The sequence below is a fragment of the Python bivittatus genome, unplaced genomic scaffold (genome assembly GCF_059951505.1).
Source record: "Python bivittatus isolate LINGU-HERP-01145 unplaced genomic scaffold, Pbiv_v1 ctg000050_np1212, whole genome shotgun sequence".
In the NCBI taxonomy this organism is placed as follows: domain Eukaryota; kingdom Metazoa; phylum Chordata; class Lepidosauria; order Squamata; family Pythonidae; genus Python; species Python bivittatus.
In genome coordinates this window covers 4931463-4949891 of record NW_028277033.1, presented here as the reverse complement: position 1 = coordinate 4949891, position 18429 = coordinate 4931463, and the positions used below count along the sequence as shown (strand labels likewise).

General features: G+C 42.6%; 1 protein-coding gene across 9 annotated transcripts in view; it reads right to left on the bottom strand.

Annotated features, from left to right (window-relative positions):
- The window catches only part of ZMIZ1 (zinc finger MIZ-type containing 1), a 405624-nt gene extending 387674 nt beyond the window's left edge, over positions 1 to 17950 (bottom strand). For 5 of the 9 annotated variants that reach the window (XM_088129038.1, XM_088129087.1, XM_088129058.1 and 2 more), the window contains exon 1: positions 17127 to 17547. The gene's annotated coding sequence lies outside the window, so the exon portion shown is untranslated. Of the gene's footprint in view, positions 1 to 17126; positions 17553 to 17929 lie in introns of those variants that run through there. The other 4 variants (XM_088129077.1, XM_088129097.1, XM_088129052.1 and 1 more) reach the window with 3 other exon arrangements.
- Between the last annotated feature and the right edge of the window lie 479 nt (positions 17951 to 18429).

Below are 18429 nucleotides of genomic sequence, written 5' to 3'. Positions count from 1 at the left end.
ACGGAGCCTGTTGTTGCAAAGTTCAAGTTAAATATACAGTGGTTTGAGTTAATTATACAACACTACTTATACAGTATTATACAACAATACTGTTCTGGCTTACATACAAATTTGACTTAAGGACAGACCTTGGGAACGGAATTCGTTCTTAAACCAGGGACTACCTGTAACTTTGGCCCCATCAGTTTCAGAGTCTGTGGATCTCCTCAGATAAAATAAAACAATGACCGAAGTCTTACAAGATTGTCAATCTTGCAAGATTTCATAGGAAGATCACCAACATTTTAAGAGATTCGGCAATCTCATGAGATTTCAGCCATATTTCAAATGATGTTTTTCATTTTGATTTATTGCGTGCCCACCACAGCACATAAAATATTGTGACGCTAATGAGTGCCTGGAAAAGTGGCCAATGGCTGACGTGCAGAATTACAACCAGATCTGGCCGAGGTCTACCTTGCATGCAACAACCATGAAGGTTATAATTCAAGATGAACCATTTAGTTCCTGGTATGTTTGCGTTTCAGTTCAGAGAAGAAAAAACACAGCTACCTGAAACACGGAAGAGGATCAGGAAAGTATGAATTTTAGAACTTGGAATGATCCACTAAAACTGATGAGTAGGGTGTTCAAAAAAGACAAAAAGAAAACCCCGCATAATTACACAGTGCATAATTAACATATGGAATTTATTACCAGAGGATGCAACCGTGGTCATTAGCTTAAATGGCTTTTCAGCAGCATTAGACAAATTCATGGAGGACAGGTCTGTCAGTGCCCATTAGCTTTAAGAAATAAATGTAACTTCTGCATTCCTGCCCTGTGCAGATAGCACGCACTGTGGAACAGTGGAACGGTGGAAGAGATCTGTTATCTTTAGGCCATCTGGCTTCAATCTCTAAAGACAGTGAAAAATATAACCAGACTTGAAACAATCACAAAAGAGGCTGAGGCAACAAACAGAAAACCCTAACAACATACTTAGGTACAAATAATTGTTCTCCCCACCCCATTCTCTGATCAGCTTAAATAATAGGTAATGTCCATAATTACAGAAGAAATACAATCTCTTTTCTGATCATGAGGAGGAGAAGGGCCATTCCCTTCTATCAACAGTGCATGGTCTTGTACTCACAGTACTCCAGGTTTAACACCTTGCATGAGCAGAAATGCATAAGGAACTCAGAGTGTCCAAATAAGCTTTGAGTCAGCTTGAACCATTGCTCTACTCCATCACTGATGCCAGACATGGGCAACAGGACTATGTTGGGCATGTAGAATGTATACTGCAAAAGTGGATGGTGCCAAGACCTGAACTTGAACTTTTTTGAGGTTCTTCCAAGGCTTTAGGAACACAATTTGCCCATCCCACCCCACAGACAGGGCAAACATTTTGACCCAGCCCTTGAGGACCACAAAACCAGCACTGATGGGTCACACAGAAACTACAAACCACAATTTTTGCACCCTGAATGGCAGAGAAACATGCCTGTCACAATATGTGATTTGAGTTGAAAGAGCTGTTGATAATGGCACCTCTGTGCCTATGACAGCCACTGAATTTGGAAATTAATATGAAACTTGGAGGGCATCCAAATTAAGTGTTGTACAAACATGAATCAAATATCTACACTCAAAACAATGCCTTCAACAAACTGGCATGGAACGATATCTGGCCCATCATTAGTTTTGGGTACAAGATGTCATGCAGCATTGAAAGGGATGAAGATTTATTGTGAGAAGCATATTCCCAGTTCTTATTCATTGGCTATTATTAGCAGGAAGGCACATTATGTACAAGATAGTCAAGCACAGCTTTAGGCCAGATGTGAGTTGGTACTGGCAAATTTGAGCCATAACCGTTAACACCATTATGGGTGAATGCTAGTATAAGTAAAGGAAATTTGAGGACCTGGACTTTGCAAGCAAGCTTTCTGAGAAGATAGAGGTGCAAATTACACCAATAAATGTGTCAATGAATACACATTAACAAAGCCTTTTCTTAACAAACCCACTTGATTCTACAGAAGCAGAGATATTACTATGATAAGCAACAATAATCTTTCTATGATTTCTAACTACTGGAGTGTTTGTTTTTTTTATGTATACATTAAACTGGGCATTGCAGTTATACTACTTTCATTCTTCTTTCTCTTTCAAAAAATAGTGATTTAAAAATATATTAAGATTAAAACTTTTTAAACTGGATTACTGCTAACTATAAGGGACTGGATGGATTCTTGACCTGAACCTGGCCTGCCCACTGATTATATTTTCAAGACTATGAAGCTTCATCATAGTTGGATGCATTAGTTGATCATTTTGATTATGAGTAAACTTAAAGTAAAACTTCCTTTGAGTTAAGACTGACTCCTGGTGACTTCAGGGAAATGTTTGGGCACTTCTCTTGGCAACAATAAAGAAATGGTTTCCCACTGCCTTCTTCTAGGTTTTATTTATTTATATTTCCCACCCTAACCTAGTAACGTCTTTTCTGATTCACAAATTTTATTAAAAGGCATCAGCTTTCATGAGCTGCAGGTCGCTTCATCAGATGAAAGCTGCCGCCTTCTGATAAAATGTGTTAGTTGGAAGAGATGCTACCGAACTCCTGATTTCTTTACTACCAGAGACTCACACAGCTCTCCTCCTACCAGTCTAGCTTGCAACCCAGGGATTTTCTGGTGGCCTCTCAAGCAAGTACAAACCTGCTTAATGATGATTAGCACAGCCTGAAACTTTTTTGAACATTTAAATCAGAATATTAGAGGTTTCCATTGAACTAAAGAGCCTCTTGATGAGGGTGAAAGAGGAGAGTGCAAAAGTTGTTGAAACTCAACATTAAAAAAACTAAGATCATGGCATCTGGACCCATCAATTCCTGGCAAATAGAAGGGGTAGAAATGGAAGCAGTAACAGACTTCATTTATTTGGGCTCCAAGATCACCGCAGACGGAGACTGCAGCCATGAAATTAAAAGATGCTTGCTCCTTGGGAGGAAAGCTATGGCAAGCCTAGATAGCATATTGAAAAGCAGACAAAGATCCGCATAGTCAAAGCTATGGTTTTTCCAGTAGTAATGTATGGCTGTGAGAGCTGGACCATAAAGAAGGCCGAGCGCCGAATGATTGATGCCTTTGAACTGTGGTGCTGGAGAAGACTCTTGAGAGTCCCCTGGACTGCTAGGAGGTCAAACCAGTCAATCTTAAAGGAAATCAACCCTGATTGCTCATTGGAAGGATTGATAATGAAGCTCAAGCTCAGATACTTTGGTCACCTAATGCGAAGAGAGGACTCTTTGGAAAAGACCCTGATGCTGGGAAAGATTGAAGGCAAAAGGAGAAGAGGACGGCAGAGGATGAGATGGTTAGATAGCATCACTGAAGCAATGAGCATGAAACTGAGCAAACTCAGGGAGGCAGTGAAGGACAGGAAGGCCTGGCGCAATATGGTTCATGGGGTCACGAAGAGTCAGACACGACTTAACAACTGAACAACAAACAACATTGTCTCATTGAAACAAATATGCTTCCACATTATCTTGTGATATGCTTCAATCATCTTGGAAGTGGAGAGGTAGGCAGGATTAGTCTAGTAGTTGTGTGACAGTCCCTACCCCCTCCTTATTTCAAAGGTTGGGAAGCAAGCAGGAGGGTTGTTAGCCACCACAATGCCAGAATACAATTTGGCAGTCCTCCACCTTCTTTTCCTCCAGCAAAAGGGATGGCTGGCTGGTTGGATCCTTCTGCCTCTGTTCGACAGAAGTAACCTGAACAGAGAAAAAGCAGGAAGGTTGTGTCCTCAGCAAGGTCTGAATTTGGGATCCCATCCATTAGACTTGGCTACTGAGATTAATCAAGATCTATGGAAACACAGCTACAACAAGAACAGATGGGTGAAAAGCTATGGAGATTGAATGTAAAATGAAGAATGGAATGTAACTCATTGACAAAGATGCAGGTAGGTTATAACTATGAGCAGTTAAGCTACAAATCTAATTTTCAAGTTTTCTTTTGGTTTTTCTTAACGATCACAACTAAGTTTATGTGCAGTGTACTGAAGTCTCCAGATAAACCCAAGCTATAGCTTACAATATCATTGCTTCAGCAGAGGCTGTCTTTCTAATGTATTCTAACTTCTATACCCACAACCAAATATGCAGGCAACTCTTACAATTGCATGAGATAACATATGCTTAGGAGACATGATCCAACATGCCAAAGAGAAGAAAATGAAGGAGGACCATCTGAATCTTGTGAGGCTACCTGATGAGAACAAAACAGAAGTCCTTTCTGAGCTCCATTCTTCACAGTTCTGGTTGTTATGATGGAGCAGTGAAGAATCTGGGTCTCCACCTTCAAGTCCAAAAGGGATTGGCAAGATGCAATTGAAGGGACATTTAATCTACTCTGTTCTTAACTTCAGGGGAAAAGAAATCTTTACTCACTCTTCCCATCCATCACTTTGTTATGAGATGTTATCTTTTGGAATGGATTAACAAAGATGCAATTCCAGAGGAAACATTTTTAGTGACTGTATCATAATTGTACAACAAAGCCTCACCCACAAAACTCTTGCCACATTTTTAAAAACCATGCAAATATATAACGATATTATTATGATCAGAGAATCAGCTCGTCATCTTTATGCATATCTGAAATTAAGTACTTGCTTCTGACCAAAAGAAATGAGTATTCTTAGATCAGTTATCAAAAGAGAATATAATCTTTGTTGTACGTAAATTATAGTGCTTCATCAGAATAAGAAAGGCTCCTTTAATTTGAGCTTATTCCGCTTTTTACAGACACTCTAAACAGTTCCTAAAATTATCATAAGACAAAGATATCCGCCAACATATACCCATCCATCCATCTCTCTTTCAATCTCTCTTTCACAGGAGGTACAAAAATAAACATTCACAATCTCTTTGTATTTTGCAGTACAATGCACAGATCCAACTACTTTTGTCAGATATGCCTCTCATGCCATGGGGAACAGACAAAACTAGGTGTAAGAATATTTCTTTCTTGGTGAAACCAAAGAACAAACTTGGCTGGAAATATCTCCAGTGCCTAATGAATAGCTGGTGAGAATAGAGTTCCTTGGCTGGATTTCCTACAACTTCATTTTTTATCAAAGTATAAATACACAGGCTCACTCCCTAGCTGACTTATATATGCTAAGCAGGGTTGGACCAGTTAGAACTGGATGGGAGTCCACCATAAAATCCCAGGGTTGTAGGCTAGACTAGGAAGTTGGGAATAAAAATCATTCTGAAATAAGATAATGGCAAACCCCTTACATAGAGAAAGCCCAAGAAAACTACAAGGGTATACAGTATCTCAATCATCAGTGACTGGGATTCACTCAAAAATGACTTTAGGTACTTAGTTATAAATCCCTGCTATGACCACCAATTCAACACCAGCTGCAGCATCAAATCCTAGTAGGTCAACTTTGAAATTACAGCACAACTTTTGTCAAAGTCTCATCCTTCAACACACACAAACTTAATCTGAATTAACATTTAAAAACCTTTACAGCGCTTAGGTCCACAAGGGGGACTTGGAATAGGTGACCAATATTTAATACAAAAATTATGATTTCTAATACTATAAACACATACATAAAATTACTACACTACTATGATTGTTTTGCGGGTTTTATTGCTGTTGTGAGCTGCCCAGAGTTGTTTTCTGAGATGGATGACCATACAAATCTTTTAAATAAATTATGCCATGCTCATCAACAAGGCTGTGATGATGGTTCCGGACACTCAACTGGGGAAAAACCAACATGTTATTCAAATTCTATGAGAAAAAGAACACTTTAGGTTTGCCTGGAATTTAACCACTGCACAGAAGCAGACTACGATCAATGGGGTTAGATGTGGCTAAGAAAAATGGAGAAGAGATCACAGACAAAGACAAGAAAGTAGAACTTGAAGGAAGGACAGGTTGAGAAAGAGAGCTCAGGAAGAAGGCAGAAGGAAAAGGCACCCAAAGAAAAAACAGAATCGGAGTAAATGGATTGGGGTGTGTGTGTGTGTAATAAAGGAGAAGAGGACCTCAAACTGTAGGAAGAGAGGACAAAAGTGCAAATAAGGCTAAGAAATGCTCACATTTAAAAGGGTATAATATACTAGAAATTTGGGAAACAGGTTTCAATGACCTTCCCCTTATTCAGAGATACAGGGATGAGGGGAGGGGGCTTGCCAGTAAGATTGTGCATATTAACTAAGCAAGTATATCAACTCTGAAAGGTGTCCATTGTTTATCTGTGTTGACTGAAGCATCCATTTGGAAACCTCTGCAGAGAAGCCTACCTTTCTTATTTTCTTTATGTGTTTGCAAAACTTATTATACCACTCCGTACCAAAGGCTCTTAATCTTCACCTGGGAGCTTTGATTAACATTTCATTAGCTAAATTCCATATGTACATTTCTGTTGCTACAATACAAAAAAAACGCATCAGGCAATTTTATGAGAAATGGCAGATTATGACCTAGTTCAGACTTAACAGGAAACCATGATTTTTCCTGTTAAGGAGCCCCAGTGGAACTTAAGGTTGGTTTTCCTCTCCTTTCAAGGAAGAACTGGAGTGTCTGCTTCCAAATCTCAACTAACCAGTTACAACATGTATTCTACAGTCTAGTTCTTTCTGGCTTGTTCTTGCTAACCATTGTTTTAAAAAAAATACAGTTCGCCCATGTGTGCACATGATGAGAAGCTAGTTTCTCAGAATCCTGGTTTAATCAGAAACAGTGTATAGCTCAGTCCTTCCTACATTTCCACCAGCAGGAGCAATTAAGTTTTTTTTTTTTTTTGGACTTTTTTTATCATGCATATACGAAGTCCATGATTTTTACACCATCTATGAAGTTCTGTCTTAACCTGTATTTTGGCATCTCAAAATGATATCTGAGGTTATTTTTGCATGCAGTTGTATCTTGCTTGTTCTTCAGATGGCTTATTTCCCAACCACAACTGTATCTAGACCTAAAACGCACAGCATTACAAACAGTCTCCTAGGATTGCTAACATTTCTGTGGTGGATCCACTCTCCTCGCCTTACTCTTCTTTGGCTTTGAGGAAGCAGAAATGCCATAGAAATAACACATACACCTTTCACAATTCAGAATTAAGAAACTGCCTGACAGATTGCCTGCAATTCCCACAAGACATCTAAGCCAGCTAGAGCTACCTAAATGCTTTCCTAAATCCAGCAAAACAGGCTCTGAGCAGACAGTAATATTTCAATGCCTGTAATAGGTACCAAGTGGGAAGGAAACTGAACGCTGCCCCTGAACTGGAGACAATGCCAAGAAGAAAGCAAGTCGCTGCATGGGTTGGGTGTGATTTCAGTAGACCTGACATTAAGGACCAGACAAAGAGACCCTCACTTTAAGACATCTTTTTCAAAATCAGCTCTCCATCAACTGACATGAAGGGTTAGAAAGAAGAAAATCAAGCTCCTCATAACTTAATCTACCACCTTCTTTCCAGAGAGACAAGGCTACCTCTGAGAAAAAACAGAAGCCTCCTGAGCCCAGACAGCCCCCACTCTTTCTCTTCTTTAGGACACAGACATACTGCATGCAGCAAGAGAAAAGAGGAAGTAATAGATGTCAAATAGATGTCTCAGTAGATGGAACGCCTGTCCAACCTTAGCTGGGCTTGGAAAGTAAGCCGAATTGGAGCTGGTTAATACTTGGATAGGAGACCATCGAAGAATACCAGGGCTATTGCCAAATAGTAAGTCCAAAGAACATTCCAGAAGGTGACAGTGGCAAGCCACTGCTGTACTGGTGCCAAGGAAATTATACAGGCAAGTCTACATAGTTACCAGGAATCAAGGTCAACTAGAAGGTGTCTTCAGTTCATCTTTACTATAATCGGGGGAAGCAGAGTGACTAAACCACTTCATGCTTTAGGTGCAGGCGGCTTTCCTTTTTATTTATTCCATATTCTCCCTCAAACACAAGCAAAACCCAAAACTTCACTTCAAGCCATAACCCAAATAAGAAAAATGGGGAGATAAAGGTTCTCATCAAACTCATTTCCTATTCTACTCATTTTCCTACTTGCAAGGAAGGATTACAGCAACCACGTCCAGAGGAGAACATCTGTGGCATGTGTAGATTAAGCTTTTGTCAATACAACTAAGCAGTGTTTGCAGCCTCCCAATTTGTTACGATGCTCCTACGTTGACAACAGCTCCATAGTTTTGCTTGTGGCTTGCCAAGAAGCTGATACGCTCTTACATTATTCCAGTTTCAAGCAATCAACAAAAACAGAAGATTCTTCAAGGCATTTTTTTCAAGCTTGAAATACAACCTGGATTGTGCATTTTGACACAATTACGTGTTTTATTTATGTATTGTTGTTACTATTGTTGCATAACACTAATTTAGGGTAGTATTCCCATTTTGCCAATTAGAACCTAGCAATTTTTCCAAGGAGCATATTTAGTTCGCCAGAACAAGTAAAAAAACTAGAGTTTCCATTATGAGCACAAGTAAAAGGATGGGCTGAGAAGCTTCTGATATGGGTGTCAAGCCAATTTGCCATTTTATTGGAAGCCATCTGTACAAAGCAGAACTGGACAATGGTGTATTGAATTAAGGCAGAGGTTCTCAACTGTTATGGGGCCATGATTCCCTAAAATGATAAATTAATTTGGCTTCACACAATGCATTATGTACTCCTTCCTTTCACTTGCTATTGTCTGCAGATATTTTCTGCTCCCTGCCTACCTTCTAACCCTTCCAGAACTCAAAAATGTACAAACCCCTTTCAAAATTTGTTTGTATCTCCCACTAGGTCATGATCCAATTTGAGAGCCCCTGGATTTAAGGGACTTTTAATCTGGAGTGGCTGGTGGACTACCTAGGGAAATTTCAAGTATTCTCAGAACACAACCACTGTCTTCTCCAATGAAAAGCAGAGAGAGGAAGTTAGGAGTTTCTTTGTTTTTGGAGTGGAGGCTGGAGACCTTCGGCAAAGCAGATCTCTTAAGAAAACAGATTTCAGGTGACCTAGGAATTCAGCCTCAAGGTTTAGAAACTCCAGGAGAAGTGGTGTGAGCAAAATAAACTTGGCAGGAAAGGTTTAGTTGAGTGAGGGATATTCTAATTCTTTTAAATGGTGACTTGCTCAATTTGGAGTAATTTTATATCTGCTCCAACTTTCTCACTTTCTCTTCCTCTTTGTTTATTCAGTTTGTTTACAGATTACAGGCGGCTAGCTTTGGAATGCAGATTTCGGCCTCCTGCAACTCGTTGCAGTTACACCACATTGCTTTTATTAAAATCAGTCTTTTTCTTGGTCACTCCAGTGTTGGTTGGTAATCTAGAACCAAACAACTCCAAAACTTTTTGGGTCTGGTAATCCTGGTTAATAGGGAAGACCCGGAGCCATGTATTTACAAGTTTATTCTGGGGAAGGGGCTGGGGTTCCTGGCTAACCCATCCAGATTCCAGATGAGGGAGGCATCTCCCTGTTCAAAAGCAAGTAGTAGCAGTGTGAGTACCTGCTGAGAACCACACCCAGACACCCAGAGAAGGGAGGGTTCTGGCAGGCTGGTGTAGTATGGGTGTTGGTGACAGCCCTGTGCCACACCTGGCTTGCTACAAGCCTGCACAGAAGTCTCTAATATTCTCCATCAACTACGCAAGGCTTCTTTGGCAAGCCAAGGTTTGCTCTTAAGGAATGGATCTTACTTCTTAACAGTCAGGAAATGAATGGCTAAGTCAGGCTTGCTTTCCCTAAAAGCAAGGGAGCTTAACTGACGAGTATGCAAGAGACCAGCCCACAATCTGGGATAACTACTACCACTGGAAATGCTTAGCACTGGGTTACAAGAATCAAAATAATGTAGCTTCGGGTAGATGACAAGATGAGGAAAAGCACAAGGGCCAGACCTTGAAATCCTACATTTCTCACCCACCCCCAAGAAATCACACACACAAACATACATACCCTTGAGTTCTGTGAAAGCATATACCTGGGTTTTTATGAGTCTCATGTTTGTTATTTTAATGGTGGACTCATTTTAATCTTGGTGCTAATGTCTGGAAGCCCCTGTTGATTACAGTGGTATCCAAAACAAACATCATCTCAAGAAAACTCAGGCTTCTTCACTCTATACTTTTAGATAACTTGCAAAACCATCTTTATTTGCCCATATCTTCTGCTCATTCACGCTTTCCCTTAGCTTGCTTGTATCATTCTCCTATTTTGACATCAGCATTTACTAATTTTGTATAGGTTTTAAGATTCATCACTAGTTGTTGGTTCTAACCATATCCCCTGTTGAGAAGGTACACAGACATTTTTACTACATTTCTCAAAAATGCAGTTGTGAACAGTTCAGCCCTTGGGATTATTCGGAAAAATATCAAAGTTCTCCTGGGCATTGGGGCATGTGGAGAGAAACTCTGTGCAAAAGGGCACACCAGGCTGTCTTCTTCCGTGTCCCTGGAAGAAAGTGATCTCTAAAGCGGTTTCAGAAAGCATTCGCATTTCTCAGTGCACTCTCTGCTATCACTGAAATCCCCTGCTTTCTCCCCTTCTCTTACAACTGACATTTACATAGCAGCCACTCAGCTTCTGCAACTACGAAAAGCAGCAACTCAGTTATTACAAAGCAGAATGGTCTTCCTAGAGTTTTCTTTGCAATCTTGGCCAGTCAGCCGAAGGCTCAGTTACGCAACCAGACTTATTAGTGGCAGGATATGATCATGCTGCCTTCTGGTCAACTTCACCCTATGGCTAGGCGGTGGGTCACATTATGTTCAGGTAGTGCCATGATTGGACTTGCTTTTTGGAAGTCGGCCTACTGGACGTGGTCTAGCAGCACTAAGCCAAAAGCTGATACAGCAGGATTAAATTGCCATTGCTGTGCACAGAAATGTCTCGCCAAAGACCCACGCCACACTCAAACTCAGAATGAGATGACTAAATACTTCAGTGGCCACAGGCTGGATCAGTCATGGGTATATAAATCCAGGGTTCTAGCAGGGTGATTCAACAACCAGCAAGCTTCAGCTAACAAGAACTAGCTCTACTTCATAGACTGTAGCTTCTAGCTGACCTTGGCTGATCCCTCCCCCAAACTAAGCAGATCAGACCTGATTAGTATTTCGATGGGAGGCCATCAGAAAATCCCAAAGCTTAGATTAGGAAGTCAAAAAAAAAAAAAAAAATCCCAGAAGAAGATAACAATCCATTTCTATAGTGTGACCAAGAAAGCTGCATGGACATGATTTGATTGAATGCTAATTCAATGGCTTGAATGGTTATACTTTCAATACCTGAGCCAAACATTTCATCACATACCTTCTGACCCTTTCATTACCAATGATTAAAGTTTAAAAATGTCAAAGTTTAAAGCTTTGATTTGATGTCGCTGCAAAGTTCTTTCAACGCATATCCGATTGGTGGTCTCCACTCTTGTACCATCTCTGGCATTGATATCCTAGTTAAACTAAACACAGTTCCACACTGCCCTTAAAGTGGGGAACTGCAATGTAATGTCAACTGACTCAACAGAATCAAACCATAGTTCTAATTCTGATTAGGAAACAGCTTTTAAACCATGATCCATATTTCAGCTCTAACAACTATAGTTTAAAAAACGAACTCAGACAGAAGAACATCTAAAATCATGGCCTGCTTATTCCTAGCTTAATTACAAGTGTTAGGCTTATATTAATTATAGACCTAAAGAAATAAACGTACTTCAGGTTCTGAGATAAAGCTTTTGACCAGAAAGGAAGTTAACCAAGTGCCTACTCCACACTGTGGGCAGTCAACCTACATTAGAAGAACCTTAGAAGAGGAGGGCTGCCTTGGTGGGCTTCCTACATGACTCTGGTGGCCACCTTGTGATACAGAATGCTCAAATATGGAAATTCATCATTGCAGCAATTTACATCACATGAGTGACAACATCATTCTACAAAAGGTGGTGATGCAAAGGATGTGTTATTTACCTAATAAAGTTATTGAGATGTTTCAGCCCTCAAATACCATCCTAAAATTTGTTCATTCATACATGACACTCTTACTAGAATTTAAAGGACAACCATCTCTTGGAAAAAAGGGCACTCGGAGACTTGTGATAATAAATGTTTTAGACTTTAAGATGTCCCCAGGACTCTTGGTGAGTGCCAACTTCTATTAGAATTGAAAACTTTGGTCATGTGCTACAAACACTCAATTAATAAGCACATTAACATGTGAATGAGACAATTCCAACTAAGTTTAAAAAAAAAAAACTAGTAACCTAAAATGACTTTTCAAACATACTTGAAAAGGTGAACCATATTTTAAGAACCATGGAAATATGTCTGGGACCTAGTAAACTTGAATGATACTAGGGATCATATGTTAGAAGCCAAAACTTTCCTGAATTATAGAACTTGACAGTTGCAAAATAATTCAGAATAGCTCCAGTTTGAACAAAATAAAGGGGTAACCGGTTCACCTTGAAGATTGCTAGAAAAATTATGGTTTCCCACTACTTACATAGTTTAGCATAGTTTTCCAGGCTCAAATGATGTACTAAAACATGAACCATGATTCACAAAACAAAGAAGTGTGATTCCCCTGCCATGCAAGCCAAAATCAAACAAACCACATTATGACTTGGCCCAGGGGTGTAAATGTAGAGTCTACTGGCCATATATGACTCACCAGCATCCTTTTTTTTTTTTTTTTTGGTGACCTACAGTTGTTCCAGAGTCAGTGAGATCAAAACCAGTGGCTTTTTCTTCAGTTTGGAAAGGGTTTAAAAGGCTAAAATGGTGATCTGGGAAGGGCTTGAGGACAGATGGGTGCTTAGGCCTTATAGGACCATCTTATTGGTTACGAAGCCTGAAGGTTCTCAAACACTGGGATTCTGGTCTTGTCCACTTCCAAAGGGCAGCCCTTAAACTGATCCAAGTTCTTTACCTCTAGCTTAGCGTACTATTAGCCCAGCCCTATTAGAAACAAATATGAAACCTGCATGAGATATTAGCGCCTTGTTCCAGAGTAGTTCTACTAATGCAATTTCTCTTCGCTCCTCATATGGACACCTTGAGCTGGGGCTGAGATCTCAGTAGAGTAAATTTAGAGAAGACACTAAAGCAAGAACAAGTAAAAAGCAGCAACAATTCTGAGTGGAAACATGTGCAAGACTATTTTATTACTTAAGATTCTCAGCTAACCTTGCTTAGAAAAATACCAAGAGAAGCCATAGAAACAATTAAGCTTTTCCATCAGTAGACAGTTCCATACTTCTGGATTAGCATACCACAGTATAAGTATTTATTTCTATTCAGATATTTACTTCCTAGCAAGTGAGCTGTGCTTAATTTCACTCAATTATAACACATCCTTGATTGCCAAGGCAGCAACAGCATTGTTCCAAAGCATTATTTCACAGATGATACAGCTAATTATGAATACTAATCTTTTTTTCACACCGTCCTTGGTCTTGCCCAAAGTTTAGGGGGCCACAAATACTGTCAGACCTTGAACTGTCCTCCCAAATTTCTTCAACAAATTCTATTTTTCTACAAGGAAAACAAACCCATCTTTTGATTCCAAACCATTTGAAAAATGTTGTCTTTGATTTAGAGAGAAATCCAGATTTGGATGCCAAAGTGTAAATCCTACAGAGTTTTCAAAACACTGAGAAAATCCAAGTCAACTTTTACATTTCAAGTGACTAGATGATCTATAACACAATTAGGCTGAAAGTCAGCACTCTAAAGCTTTATTAGTGGCAGAAGATCACACAGAAAACTTTTTGAAAGCTACTTCTTGAAAATGTATTAATTACTCTCAATATACATACATACATATATATTACATACACACACAAACACAATTTCTTTTGCAGGCAATCAAGTCTTCAACTTCTGTTGGCTTCTTTAATATTACTATCAGGCCTTTTCAAGAGAAGTGCATTTTGCAAAGCTGCTTTAAAAAGTATTTACTAGAACTACCCTTTCTCTTATTAACCTTCACAGTCCAAAAATGTGGTCAAAGACAGCATCAACCAAGTGCACTGAACCACCCACGTGTTCCATTGCAAGATCTTGCTTTCAATGTGCCTTTTGTTTGACAGCTGGTGTTTCAACATCCTCAAGCTAAACAGAAAAAGGTCATCCCTGGTCTCCTGGCATTCGTAAACCTGAATCAGACCCTGCCAAAGGAAAATTGATGTTGAAGGAAATTTGCCTTGATCAAAAGAGATGGGTGGGGGAAGAGAGAGAGAAGTTTAAGCAAGAACCAGCATTGCAGGATGACTCTCAAATTGCAGGACAACAATCCTGCCAGAAGTTTGCAACTAGACGCCTCTTGCAAGTGTTTTCCTTAGTTATATGTAGTTATAGGAACATGAAGATTTGGAGTTTGAAATCTCTGTTCTTCTAGCCACTCATACAAGTCTACAAGACTTGCTGGTCCAGATTTGGGGTCGTTAAAAAGCCACCTGTCACACAAATTTATGATAGTCATGTGTAGCTTTTTTTCCAAAAAGGGAAAGCCTGCACTTCCATCACGCAAATAGTACAACATTTTTCTTCCTTAAGATAATGAGCTTTTGAAACCAGTCACCTGCCCAGTCGCCTCTTTGTGTGGTCTGCTGGTGGAACCACTTGCTCCACTGGATACTCCCAGGCATTCCGCACTCAGAAGACCTCCATAAATATTTACAAGCCTGCATTAGCTTCCAGCAGTCCCTAAGCCAAGCTTTTAAGATCTGACTTCTGCTTAATTTATTATACCCATTGCTTTAGTTCCAAGGCAGGCCACAATATTGCTTTTATCTCGTTAGGCTCATTTTGTGAGAAAATACAGTATCTTATAGATACACAAAGGCCGAGAAAGTGTAATCTAACCCAGCAAGTGAGTGGCTGGGCTCCCACTTGAACCTTGGTCTGACTCTGACCCTTTTAGAGGCTGCACCCAACTGGGCCCCCCATTCTTCCAATAATCTTCTCTCGCAACCCCCTCCCCTAACGCTAGCATATAATCATTCCATCTTTGCTGAGGCTCCTCCATCATTAACCTTTCCAGTTTCTAAAGCCAAGACCCCATATTGGAGGTCCAACATTCCTCCAAAATCTCCCCTCCCATTACCCCCCCCCCCCCGCCTATCAAGGCAGAGTTGCAACTCAAAGCCTTTTGCCCTTTCAAAGGGTCTCAGTCCCACTTGCTTGCCGAGAGGCATCCAGTTCCTATTCACGGTTTCTAAAAAGCCATTTCATCTTAGAAAGAAAAGCCCAGTCCATTTGCAGGCATTCAATCCTATTCCTGCTCTCTTACTGTCTCTTGGAAACCTTTCAGAGGGCATTTGTTCAACCTGCCAAGTTAAATCCTTCACTCTCATGTCAAAGTGTGCAGGGGGGGGGGGGGCAGGCAGGGAGGGAAGGAGAGAGGGAGGGAGGAAGAGATCACTCAGAACACCCAGTGTCACATTTGAGCTGTTCACACAGTTCTTCTGGCCCCAGAACCTCCTCGAAAGATCAGATTAGTAATTCAAGCTTCCTGTGTATATATAGGAGACATATGCATATACAAAACACATACACACACATATGGGAGTGTAGAACAAACAACTACCAGTGACGGCAGGGCATCTGAGACTTCTAAACCTGGCTCCTGTCTCAATTCCCTGGGTGACTGAAGGGCCAGTGACCAAGTCAAAGTCCTACTATGTGGGCCAGGCTGATCATCAGCCTCCCCGTCCCCCCCCCCCAAAGTTTCTTAGGCAAATGTTTAATTATGCTTCTAATTAAAGAGGAAGGGGAGGTCCTTGGGCTTATTTTGGAAAAAGTTCGTTCTGAGAAGGGAAGCCTTATTCACATGTGCCTCCAGCAGACACACACCTCCAAAAGTTTGCAGGGCAGAGAAAAGGAACATCTTGGGGGTTGTTTGTTTGTTTTTCCCTTTTCTTTTTCTAAACCAGCCTAGGAGACTTTCTCTGTGTAAGGTCAAGACAGGAACTCAAAGGCCAGGCGGGCTCCGATTTTAACTGCTTGCACCGCAAGCGTCTTTCAAGCGCTCTTCGGCTTTTTTATTTTACTTGCCAGCATTCCAGCCAGAGGGACCCCCCCCCCCATTTTACGAAGGCAGGCTCCCCCCCTTTCCCTCCGCTCCCCCTTCTCCTGGCTTCCTGGACAGATGTACGAAGGGAGGGGGAGCTCTTCCAAGCTCCCCCTTCCTGCCTCGCTAGCGAGGCCTCCAGTCCCAACTGGCGAGCAGAAGGCGTCCTCCCCTCGGTCCCACTTCCCAGCGCCTGCACCCGCCGCTCTGCCTGCTCGCCTTCCCCGCCGCGTGCATCCCCACTCTCGGGCGCAAACTCTCCTCCGCATCGACCGGTTCGGCTCCGGGGCTCGGGAAAATCGGGAAGGCATCGCCTTTGGGGAAGCGCTTGGCAAAAGTGTAAAGCCGGTCAGGAGACAGGAGAAGGGGGGAGCGCCAGGAAGAACGAGGGAAAACACACACACACACTCACGCCAGCCAAGCAGAAGCTCCCCGGATTTATTTTTAAACCTCCTTTGTTTTTATGGTACAACCTAGTTGCTCCGGTGTGCCCCCCCGCTTCCTTGCCAAGGCAACATTGTTTCGGCTCCTCAAACTTCAGACACACAAAAAACACCTTTTGCTGATCAATCACATTACGCAGATCTCGATCTCTGCCCCCCATATTTTTTTTGCACGCCTCCCCCTCCCGTTCGGATTTTATAGGGGAAAATAGAACACCTGGCTCTTCCAGCGCTCTTCTCTCCTTGCCGTCGCAGAAAAATCAAGTTATTAATCTCACAGGCCAATTAATTAAGCGCATCCCCCTTTCCCCCTCCCCCCGGGAGCTCCCGGGGTCCCCCCCCGCCCGACGACACCGAAAGGCACCCCGGCCCCTTTAAGAAGTCTTCACACTCTTCTCCCGGCTGGCACTCGCTCGAGCCCCCGTTTTGCAAGCTCGCCACCAGCCATTCCTCGCCAGCTCCATCCTCCGCCGGCCCGCTCGCTGCTCTCCGCTCCCTTGACTTCCATTGTTTCTCCAGCCCCGGCCGGAGGCCCCCAGCGGAAGGAGCCGGGCACGGGCTGCGAGCGAGGCGCAAACTTACCTACGGCTCGGGGACGGAGCGGGGGAAGGAAACGAGCACGGCTCGCCAGCGGGGAAAACGCATACGGAAGCAGGCAGGCAAGGCAACCATCAAGAGAAGAAGGGTGATCATCGAAATAAATCAAAATCAAAATAGTCCCTCTCCCCTGCGGATTGCAGGTCGCGGTCCGGCGGCTTTGAAAGGTGAAGTTTGCGGGTGTGCGTGTGTGCGTGTGTGTGTCTTTCAATCGCTCTTATTGCGTGCTTTTCCAGGAAAAAAAAATAAAAACAAAAAATCAACCCCAACCCTCTCCCAGACAGGGAAAAGGAGCACAGTGTTAGTAGAAGAATAAGTGAATCAACTCGCAGAGAGCACAGCAAGTTGAAGTGTCAAATTACATTGGCTATTTTATTACCAAAGGGCCCCGCTTCTGGCTGTTGGCAAAATCTGTCCCAGATTCCTATCTGAAAGGGAGCTCGAAAGACGCCTTCCGCTCGCCTGCTCGCTCGCTCGCTCCCTCCCCCTCCCCGCACCCCCCTTCGCTTCCACTCCACCTTCTGACCACCGAAAGTTGCAATCTTGAAAAGCCAAGTTGAACAACGCAAATAATTGTCTTTCGATCCCTTCCCCCTCCCCCCGCCCGCATCAAAGGGAAGAACTTCCTGTCTGGAGGAACCAGCCGAGCGCAACCGGGCCCGCTTATTGATAAAAATTAACCGGGGAGGGAGGAGGGATCCCCACCCCACCCCACCCCACGAAGCCTTTGGCACTTTCTCCTCCGCCGTTCTCTGCAGGGGGAACCCCCCCTTTACACACACACTCACGGGTCGCTCGCGTGCAAAACAGCTGCATTTGGAAAGTCAGAGCTGTCTTCCCTTTGCACGCTTATTGTTTGGCTCGCGCTCCGCTTCCCTCGCCTGGAATGGGATTCGGAGTAGCGCGCAGCGCCCCGGGAAGGGGTTTGGAGACGGGCCTTCGGACCGGGACCGGTCGCCCTGCCCGGTCCCTCGCGCCTGCTCTCGGGCGCAGCCGGCTCCGGCTTCCTCCGCCGGCCGCGCAAACTAGATCCCGCCGACTGAGAGACGAGCCTCTCCCCACCCCGCGATTCAGAGGGGGCTTGCTCCCAGGTAAGCGGGGCAGCCCGCAGTCCTCTACCTGTTTGGAGAAGCAGCCTGCCGGAGCCCCGCGCGGCTTACTTCGGATTAAAGCCGGTACCATTGGAGCTTATTAAAGAGTGCAGAGACGAAATCAAAAGCGTGCTGGAAGAAAAGCTTTGTCTTATATTAGTTTTGTCTTTATTTTTATTAGCTCTGTCTTTTATTTT